The sequence below is a fragment of the Amblyraja radiata genome, chromosome 36 (assembly GCF_010909765.2).
Source record: "Amblyraja radiata isolate CabotCenter1 chromosome 36, sAmbRad1.1.pri, whole genome shotgun sequence".
In the NCBI taxonomy this organism is placed as follows: Eukaryota; Metazoa; Chordata; class Chondrichthyes; order Rajiformes; family Rajidae; genus Amblyraja; species Amblyraja radiata.
Genome location: NC_045991.1, coordinates 10,093,804 through 10,104,949, shown reverse-complemented (window position 1 = coordinate 10,104,949; position 11,146 = coordinate 10,093,804). Strand labels below are relative to the sequence as shown.

At 45.5% G+C, this 11,146-nt stretch overlaps 1 long non-coding RNA gene across 1 annotated transcript; it reads right to left on the bottom strand.

The window, feature by feature from the left end:
• Window positions 1-7,860: 7,860 nt before the first annotated feature.
• On the bottom strand, window positions 7,861-10,773 carry LOC116966281. Its single transcript, XR_004409967.1, has 3 exons — window positions 10,749-10,773; window positions 10,532-10,650; window positions 7,861-7,910 (listed from the first exon to the last, which is right to left on the bottom strand). It is a non-coding gene; the product is annotated as an uncharacterized LOC116966281 (long non-coding RNA).
• Window positions 10,774-11,146: the final 373 nt, after the last annotated feature.

Here is an 11,146-nt window from a genome sequence, read left to right as displayed (position 1 = left end):
GTAAGGCAGCAACTCTACCACTGCGCCACCGTGGCAGCCATTAATCTATTTATTGCCTCAGTAACATCCTGATGTTTCCTATGTTGTACCCTCACGTTGCCACAGTAAGCTCCAGGGTGGCACCGCCATTCAATATGATCATGGCTGATCATCAACTCAGTATCCTGTACCTGCCTTCTCTCCATACCCACTGATCCCTTTAGCCACAAGGGCCACATCTAACCCTCTTAAATATTGCCAATGAACTGGCCTCAACTACCTTCTGTGGCAGGGAATTCCACAGATTTACCACTCTCTGTGTAAAAATGTTTTTTTCTCATCTCAGTCCTAAAAGATTTCCTTAGAATGTGTGTGGCCACTTGTTCTGGACTTCCCCAATATCGGGAACAATCTTCCTGCATCTTCCCCTTAAGAATTTTGTTCAACAAGGAACTGCAGATGCTGGAAAATCGAAGGTACACAAAAAAGCTGGAGAAACGCAGCGGGTGCAGCAGCATCTAGAATGTTGTATGTTTCTATAAGATCCCCCCCTCAATCTTCTAAATTCTAACGAGTGAGACTATTCCCCAGATCCTTTCATTGACTCTCTCTCTATTTGGATCCACAGCCTCGGAAGACCATCCCAGCTGAGAAGGATGTGGTGAAGAGGCTTCTGCTGTTTCTGCTCTCCATTGTTGCTCTGCAGGTCTACCTCACGCCAGTGGCCCACCTGGATGAGCGATTGCCGGTCCCTGTGAGACAGGAGTTGGGACTGAAGTGCGAGAGCTTCCTCCACCCTTGGCCACTCTGGATGGGCTATTCCACCACCAGCGCTTTGTGTAGCTCACCGCAACGAGTCCAGGTGAATATTACCTGCCCGACCGTCCACCCTTCCCACAGGTGTACCTGAAGGCCCAGTCCTGCAAGTGATCAACAGCAGGAAGAGTTGACTGTCATCTTCAGAACCTACTGCCCTCCTCCCATCACGAAGCAATCTTCACAGAGGGAACGTCTCATGGAAGACGGAATGGCTTTTTGGTTTTGTTTCATTAATTGTCACGTGTAACGAGGTGCCGAGAAAAACTATTATGTTGCGTGCTATCCAGTTGGCGGAAAGACAATACAAGATTACAATCGAGCCGTTTACAGATACATGATAAGGGAATCGTGTTTAGTGCAAAGTAAAGCCAGCAAACTCTGATCGAGGAGAGTCCAAGGGTCACCAATGAGGTAGACAATAGTTGAGGATGGCACCACATCCTGGTTGTGGTAGGATGATTCAGTTGCCGGATAACAGCTGGGAAGAAACTGTCCCTGAATCTGGAGGTGTGCGTTTTCACATGTATACTTTTGCGTGGTGGGAGAGGGGAGAAGAGGGAGTGGCCAGGGTGCGACTCGTCCTTGATTATGCTGCTGGCCTTGCTGAGGCAGCGGGAGGCTTTTGATGATTAAAGGGCCAGTCCCACTTGGGCGTCATTTGCGCGTCATTTACGCAAAATCATTTATGCGTCACGACGCCCGACGTGCGCAAGGCGCATGGTGAGACGTGGTGGCGTAGGCAGTGACGTGTGGTAGCGCGGCGCACCAGGACTTTGGGATTCTCAAAATCCTCGCACGGCATGTCTGAGACGCTACATCTTGAAGATATGAGACTCGTCTTAGCAGGAAAATCAGAGCAATTTTTAAAGACATGGTCTCCTTTAATTGATTCATTACAAGTATAGTATGGTGCAACACAACTCTGGAAATCAACCGATTCACGAACTGGGTGATGGGTGTGGTGAGATATAAAGCAGGTATATCCACACATAAGGGTCCATTTTTTCTTCTTTTCTCCTTTCTTTTTTTTCGCTTTTTTAAAATTATTTTATGGGTTTCCTTCTTTATTTTCCTATAGACTATCACTTGCTCTCCCCTGGTCTGCACATCTGGCAGTCCAGAGGTTTACACATCCGGAAAGTACTGCCGAGGGTGGTGAAAATTGCCCAACGCATCACCGGTTCCTCACTCCCCTCCATTGAGTCTGTCCAGAGCAAGCGATGTCTGCGAAGGGCGCTCAGCATCGTCAAGGACTGCTCTCACCCCAGCCACAGTCTGTTTACCCACCTCCCATCCGGGAGGCGCTACAGGTCTCTCCGTTGCCGGACCAGCAGGTCCAGGAACAGCTTCTTCCCTGCGGCTGTTACATTACTTAACTCTGTACCTCGGTGATTGCCAGTCACCCCCCCCCCCCCTCCCACCCCCGGACACTCCTCCCCCCAGAAAAATTGCACTACTACGACTGTATGTACGTACATATATTTATTGCTCATTATTCTATGTTCGCTCTTCTGGGTGAGATGCGAACTGCATTTCCATTTCTCTGTACTGTACACTGCACAATGACAATAAAGTTTGAATCTGAATCTGAATCTCAGTCTGACATCACTACTTCCTTCACTCTTTCTCTTTCTCGTTCTTTCTTTCTCGTTCTATTTCTTTCTTGTTAAATTTAAAATAGAAGTTGTACACAAAATGTATTTTGTCGTATGCCGCGGTTTATACTACTGTAGGTTGCTTCTAATAAAAATACAAAACAAAAAACAAAAAATCCTTGGTTCTTGATCCACCAAAATATTCCAACTGGAATTTAAACTGGAGGTGGTGAAGGGAGGGATTAAGCCAGAAATGGTTATTGGGAAGAAAGAGCTACTTTAAATGTAGTTGCATCTGGTTGGGTAACTATAGTTGGGTGGAGATTATTCCATGCCTTAATTGTGCGTGGGAAGAACGAATTGCTGTACACATCTGTCTTTGTAGCTGGGATCACAAATTGGATCGAATACCCTCGTCTGCTCCTAATTGGTTTGGGTTTGGTGTAGGTCTTGTAATCTATGTCGAGCTGACCATTTAACATTTTGTAAAAACAGGTCAAACGGTGAGCTTCACGTCTGTCTTGTAGAGGGTTCCACCCCAGAGAATTCAGAAGTTTGGTGACACTCGCTTCTCTCTCATCGGTGTTAGTAACAAATCGAGCTGCCTGTCTTTGGACACGTTCGATGGATGAAATGTTTGTATTTGTGTATGGGTCCCATGCTGCAACTGCATAGTCCAAATGAGGTCTAACGAGAGTGAAGTATAGCTTCTCCTTGACAGAAGTTGAACATTGATGAAAGTTGCGCCTCAGAAAGTTTAGGACACCTGTTGCTTTCACCTGCGTGATGCGCAAATGATGCCCAGGTGGGTCAGGCCCTTAAGGGATTGGATCCAGCTTCATATCCCAAATAACTGCCTGTTACTTTGGATTTGTCACACTTGGATTTTCCTGAGTTTTGTGTCACATCATAGGGGGAGTGGGTTTGTAAAACCCAAGGGTCTCACTGTTATCCAAACGGCTTAAAAATAAAAGCATTCAGATGGACTTAAGAACAATGTTCGATGTTATTAAAAAAACTTCACACAATGAAGATATTTGAGAACATAAAGCTGGAGAAACTCCGCGGGCCAGACAGCATCTCTGGAGAAAAGGAATAGGTGACGTTTCGGGTCGAGGCCCTTCTTCACACTGAGATTCAGGGGAAAGGGAAACAAGAGATATAGATGGTGATAGAGGAAGATATAGAACAAATGAATGAAAGATATGCAAATAAATAACAATGATAAAGGGAACAGGCCGTGGTTAGATAAAGGCTAGATGCTGGAAAAATGTTCCCGATGTTGGGGGAGTCCAGAGACAGGTGTCACAGTGTGAGACTAAGTGGTAGTCCATTTAGAACTGAGATGAGGAAAAACTTTTTCACCCAGAGAGTTGTGAATATATGGAATTCTCTGCCACAGAAGGCAGTGGAGGCCAATTCACTGGATGTATTCAAGAGAGAGTTAAATATAGCTCTTGCGGCTAGGAAAGAACTGCAGATGCTGGTTTAAATTGAAGGTAGACACAACATGCTGGAGTAACTTGGTGGCACAGGCAGCATCTCTGTAGAGAAGGAATTATTTCTCTCCAGAGGTGCTGCCTGTCCCGCTGAGTTACTCCAGCATGTTGTGTCTACCTAGCTCTTCGGGCTAATGGAATCAAGGGATATGGGAAGAAAGCAGGAACGGGTTACTGATTTTAGATGATCAGCCATGATCATATTGAATGGCGGTGCTGGCTCGAAGGGCCGAATCGCCTACTCCTGCACCTATTTTCTATGTTCTGGTTTCTTGGTTTCTTGGTCCTCCAAAATATTCCAAATGGAATTTAAACTGGAGGTGGTGAAGGGAGGGCTTAAGCCAGAAAGGGTTATTGGGAAGAAATTTCCATGTTAGCTGCGGGCTGGATGCGAATGAGTTACAGACAATGAGACTCAACAAGACGGCTTTGAAGCTGGTAGAAGTACTTGTGTGGGGAAGGGACAGAGAGAGAGGGGATGCAGGGGTTAGGGTGCTAGAGGAATCAATATTCATACCGCTGGGTTGTAAACTGGATGTTTTTACTGTAATTTAAAGATGGTTTGCATTTTACTGCCATCTAGTGTATTAATTTGACATTGTTGTAAGGGATTGATAATGAAAATTCCTGGTACAATATTTGAAATTTTATAATTGTGTAAAAAATGTGTAGCATATTTAATTAATTTTGGTGTAATGCTTTTATTCACGTTTGTTGTGCCATGTCTGGCCCTGGTTTTGTAATTTGTTTAATTTGGTTTAGAGATACAGCGCGGAAACAGGCCATTCGGCCCACTGAGCCCGTACCGACCAGCGTTCCCCGCACATCAACACTATCCTACACACACTATGGACAATTTACATTTATACCAAGCCAATTAACCTACAGAACTGTACGTCTCTGGAGTGTTGGAGGAAACCGAAGATGTCGGAGAAAACCCATGTAGGAATGTACAAACCTCGCACAGACAAGCACCCGTAGTCAGGATTGAACCCGGGTCTCTGGCGCCGTAAGGCAGGTGATCTAACGCCAGTTTAGTTAGTTTAGTTTACTGTCACGTGTACCGAGGTACAGTGAACATCCTTTGTTGCGTGCTAACCAGTCAGCAGAAAGACAACACATGATTACAATTGATCCATTTACAGTGTACAGATACATGATAAGGGAATAACGTTTAGTGCAAGGTATAGCCAGCAAAGTTCGATCAAGGGTCATCAAAGAGGTAGATAGTAGTTCAGGACTGCTCTCTGGTTGTGGTAGGATGATTCAGTTGCCTGATAACAGCTGGGAAGAAACTGTCCCTGAATCTGGTGGTGTATGTCTTCACTCTTTTCGCACTATGCCACAATGCCACCCTAAAGATGCTTTAATAGATATATTATTTTTGCTCCAGCTAAATTATTATTATTATTTTATTTTTTTATTTTTTAGAAGTAAAGTACATTACATTAATACAAGCCAAATATAACTTATTACATTTCTTGTACTACTTCATTTTTTAAGCTTTAAAAAGAGAAAAAAGTAAAGAAAGTGTGAGAGTCGTGATTGTGTGAAAAAGTGATCAAGAAAAAAGACCCATTACGCGAAGAGTTAGAGAAAAAAGTTAAGAAATAGGCCGTAGAAAAGACAAAAGAGAAAATGAAACAAAAGCTCTATTAAGAAGACAGAGCAGAAAGGAATATACCAACTTCGTATTTTACATCCCCCCTTACCAGATCCTGAAACCATTTCTTTTCAGAGTACTGTTGCACCTTATACTTGTAGTAAGTCGATAAATGCAGACCACGTCTTTTGGAAGTGGTCTGATTTGCCTGCAAGAAGGAGTCTCACATCTTCCAGGTGTAATGTTTCGAACATATTTGAAATCCACATATTTATTGTTGGTATAGGGGCGTTTTTCCATAATTTAAGTATAAGTTTTTTCCCGTTATTAACCCGTAATTAAATAGATTCTTTTGAAACACAGTTAGTTCAGGGCTGCCTTCCATTGTTCCAAAAATAATCAATTCTGCTTTTGGTATCAATTTTATTTTAACTAATTTTGTGAAGATTTCAAAAATTTCAGTCCAAAATTTTTGAATTTTTATACAAAAAACAAATGAGTGCGTACAGTTTTGGTCTCCTAATCTGAGGAAAGACATTATTGCCATAGAGGGAGTACAGAGAAGGTTCACCAGACTGATTCCTGGGATGGCAGGACTTTCATATGAAGAAAGACTGGTTAGACTCGGCTTGTACACGCAGAAATTTAGAAGATTGAGGGGGGATGTGATAGAAACTTACAAAATTCTTAAGGGGTTGGACAGGCTAGATGCAGGAAGATTATTCCCGATGTTGGGGAAGTCCAGAACTAGGGGTCACAGTTTAAGGATAAGAGGGCAGTCTTTTAGGACCGAGATGAGAAAATCATTTTTTACACAGAGAGTGGTGAATCTGTGGATTTCTCTGCCACAGAAGGTAGTTGAGGCCAGTTCATTGGCTATATTTAAGAGGGAGTTAGATGTGGCCCTTGTGGCTAAAGGGATCAGGGGGTATGGAGAGAAGGCAGGGTTGGGATACTGAGTTGGATGATCAGCCATGATCACATTGAATGGCGGTGCAGGCTTGAAGGGCCGAATGGCCTACTCCAGCACCTATTTTTCTATGTTTTCTATAGTAGCTCCACCAAAATTATGGGGTGAAATGATTCACGGAATAGTTTGCATGATCCGGTGTTGTGCAATGTGTTGGAGAATTGAGTAACGGATGAGGTGACGGCAGGTGGCAGCCTGTTTGAACTTCCTCATTCGGGAGGAAGTGGATGTACTTGTGGATACAAAGTGCTGGAGTAACTCAACGCTTTGGGTATCATTCTTGGGGGAAACCAGCTGAATTACTCACTGTGCACTTTGCGAAATTGCTCGCAATTTGTTTAATTTGACGACACAGAGCGGAAACGAGCCCCTCGGTCCACCAATCTACGCCGACCAACAATCTCCGCACACTAACACCATCCTACACGCACTTCGCGTAACTCAATTCAATCTCCCTCATATATACCAATTTCTAAAACACCTCTATCCATCTATCCGCTATAAATATTATGTCGGATCTTATTTGTAAATACATTTTAGTTTAAATCTATATCAAAAGTAAGATCTTGACCACTTCCGATGTTATTCCGCCCTTCTATCTCCACCTATCCCCAAACTCGCCTTTACGCCGCTGTTGAATTCCGCACCAACACCGCTTGTTTGGGCAGCACACACGCCCAGCCTGTGTTGTTACTCGGGGGGAGTTTAGGATCCGAGGGAGCCCGGAGCTCAGGACCCGCCGCCCGCGACTGCTGCTGAAGGGAGATTGTTTCAATCTTTATATTTTCACTAAAGTAATTTCTGTTCCGTTGCCGGTCGCGGTTAACGCGTTAAAATGAACGGGTCGACAGACAGACAGCTCTGATTTCAGTTGCGGTTTAGTTCACTCTTCCCACATTTACATATTTTTTACACACCCGGAGCGGAACCGGAGCAGATTCTCAGCCAGTTCTTTCCACCCAGAGTCCAGAAGAAAGGATAAAGTTTCTCCGTGAATTTATACCCAGTGAAGGTGTGGAGATGGGACTTGGTGTCCGCGTCGTGAAATGAAACTGTCCCGGACTCGTAACTGAGATAAACTCCCACCCTCCCGGGGATGGGACGGGCGGGGAGAGGGGATGTAGGGGAGGTGAATGCATCAAACTCGCCAAACCACCCCCGCCCGATGCTCCAGACTCCAGTCTCCGGGGTCAGGTCGACCCGTCTCTTCCTCTCCACAGACTCTGCGGCGACTCCCAGCCTCCAGCCCCGACTCCCCGCCACCTCCACCTCCCAGTAATGTCTCCCCGATGTGAATCCCTCCGATCCCAGCACACACGGCCAGCCTGTAAACCTCTTCCCGGTGTCAGGGAGACTCCTCCGGGTCCCGGTCCATCTCACCCTCTTCCGATCCTCAGACACCTCGAGCCGCGGATGCGCTGTTTCCACATCCAGGGTGACGGAGACTGGGGGGAGAAGCAGAGAATCAGAGAGTCCCCGGGGGTCGGGGGGAGACTCGGGCAGCGCGGCCCCGGGACCGGGGAAGAAGCCGCTCGGCCTCAGGCACAGGCGGGCGGACAACTGGAACCTTGCCCGGGGTTTCACCCACAATCACATCGGGTGGACAACAGACATCTTTCCCAGAATTTTTATCCAGGGATGGAGAGGGGAATATCGTGAGGTGGGGGAGGGTGGACGGGGAGGACGAGTGCGGAGAGTGAGGAGGATTGCGAGATTGCGGTGGGGATGGAGGAATGAAGCGGGCTATTCAGAAATGGAGGCAGATCGGAGCAAGAGGATATTGAGGTGAGTGGTAGTTTGAGGTTGTTAAAGAGGAGGTAGAGGTGTGGGGTGGAGTCGCCATGATCATAGTGAATTGGAGGGGGAGACATGAGGGGCCAGAGGATCTGCCCCTGTTTCTTTGAGTGGAGGGTGAGAGAGAGGGATGGGTGGCTTGGACCATGGGAGGAAGCAGAGGTTGAATGACCGGGTGTTGGACAGAATATGTGGGGACTTGTGGTTGTAGGGTCGCTGAAAGAGAGGGGATTCACGGGTGGATTTGATGGGTGTGTACAACCAAGAACACACTGATCTCATTGTGAACCAATATATGAACTTCACTGAGGGACTTGACAATGTTCCACATGTAAGGCTGGTCCAGAAAGTGAAGGCAGGTGGGATCCAAGGCGAGCTGGTGAAATGGATCCACAATTGGCTTGGTGGTTGGAGGTAGAAGGTAGCGGTAGAAGGATGATTTTTCTGCTTGGAGGTCTGTGACTGGTGGAGTGCAGCAGAGATCGGTGCTGCAGCAGGGACATCAGATCAAGAGAGTACAGGTTTGTCTTGAGAGCAAGGAATTTTAAAGTGGATCTGAGTTGTAAGTTTTCTTTACACTGAAAGTGGGTGATATCTGCAACATGCTACAGAGGAGGCGGTGGTGAGATCTAATCATTATATTTGAGGCACTTATCTAGGTGAGGTGAGAAGAATACCAATGTAATCTGGGCAAATCGATTAGTAAAGCTGGGAAATAGGTGGACATGGACATGATGGGCCAAACGGCCTGATGCTGTAATGTACAACCATGGCTCTCAGCTCCAAGAGCACTGAATGACTGAGTCTCCACAGCCACCTGTGCAGGGAATTCCAAAGGTTCCCCAGTCTCTGCGTGCAGTAATGTCTCCTTATCTCTGCCCTACATGTTGCAGCCCACATTCTGAGAGGGTGCCCGTTCTCCAGACCCCACAGACAGGGGAAACATCCTCCCTGCATCAAACCCACTGAGCCCTGTAAGAACTTTGTGTTTCACTGAGATCTCCTCCTATACACCCAAATTCTGGAGTACACAGGCCTAGTCTACTCAATCTCACCCCGCACAACAAATTCATTGTCCCAGGAACAAGCATTGTTAATCTTTGCTTCAATTCCTCTGTGTCAAGTCTGTCAATTTATCGGTACACAGGAGCATAGGAACACAAGAAAACAGGAGCAGGATTAGAATCCGCTCCTCAGGCTTGCCCCTCCATTCAATGTGGTCATGGCTGATCTAAGCTGGCACCAATTCCTCTTCTGTGTGAGTTCCCCATAATCTTAAATATTGGATCTATCAAATATTTATTTGTAGCCAAGTTGCACATATCCAATAACTCAGCTTTTCACCACCACCTTGGGCACAACATGCCAGATATTTACTGCCCTCTGAGAGATCCAACTTCTACACACCGCATGAGAGGCTGCTCTGGAAGGTTGGATCTCATGGAATCCGGGGTGAATTAGCCGATGGAATACAACATTTACCTGAAGGTCGCAGACAGAGGATGTTGGTAGAGGGTCGTGTTTCAGACTGGAGACAGAGTCCACTGTTGTTCCTTATTTATATACACAATTGGATGTGTATGTAGGTTGTACGGTTAGTCAGTTTGCAGATGGAACTAAAATTGGTAACATTGTGGAGAGTGAAGAAGGTTATCTGAGAGTAAATGGGATCCCTGTGAACTGGGCCAATGGGCTCAGGAACGGCAGGTGGGATTTATTCATGTGAAGGTGAGGTGATGCACTTTGCTGAGACAAACCAGGGCAGGACATACACAGTAAACGGGGAACTTTATAGAACTGAGAGATCTCGGGCTGCAGGTACACAGTGCCATGGAAGATGCAACAGTGACAGGCAGTGTGGTGAAGAATGTGTTTGTCACTCATGCTTTCATAGGTCAGGATATTAAATTTGACACAATATGGTTGTTAGTAAATTAGAGAGGGTGCAAAAGTATTTACGATAATTTCATCAGGTCTGAAGGGCTGGGTTATAAGGAGATGTTGGACAGGCAGGAACATTTGTCTTTGGAGCCCGTCCGGGTGTCTTTATAGCTGTGTATAAGATCTATATAAGGTACACAGATAGGGTGAATAGCCACAGTATTTCACCCAAAGCAGGAGAGTATGAACGTCTGACTCTGTGATGCTTCCCAGCTGATGGGTTTAGTGGTAGATCCAATTTCCCTTCAGTCCAAAAGACCATTAATGTTTGCATCTAGGTATTGCTTAAAGATATCAGAAACAAGAATAATGGTGAAGGTACAAGCTTTACCTCGTTTGAAGTCATCAGATGTATCTTTGACTGCCGTGTTGAACGAAACAGTGCAATGAAACTTTTCAATCGGCAAGGCTTCATCTACCACCGACAGCGGTTTGGCTTCATCACGAACCCTGCAAATATTAAACAGCTGTTTATAAACTAAGCATCAGAAATGTTTTAAGGTGTTCCACAAAACACTTACAATGTTTCCGTCAAGACAATGTCCTACCTTCGCTTGTGACCAGCTTCCTCCTGAAAGAAATAAAACACAAATCTCAATTGACTGAGATGGACCGTCCTCATCCCGACAGCGGGAATTTCACCACATTTCTACAACCCTCTGATAATTCCCATTTCCCAACTCTTATCACCACTGTCATGCAGAGAGAAAGCGGATATTGTCGCAGAGATGTAGAACGATGGGGGAAAGCACAAGGAATGTTCATGAGAATGAAGCCATAACTGAGAGGATGGAACTTAATGAAAAGACTGGGCAGGTCATGGGATTTCATCTGTAGAAGTTTTCAGGAATGATGAGGGAATTTAATATTATCGATGGATTTAAATGTGTGGGGATGAAATAATATCTCAAATTAAAGGGGAGACTAATAATCAAAGTTGAAATGT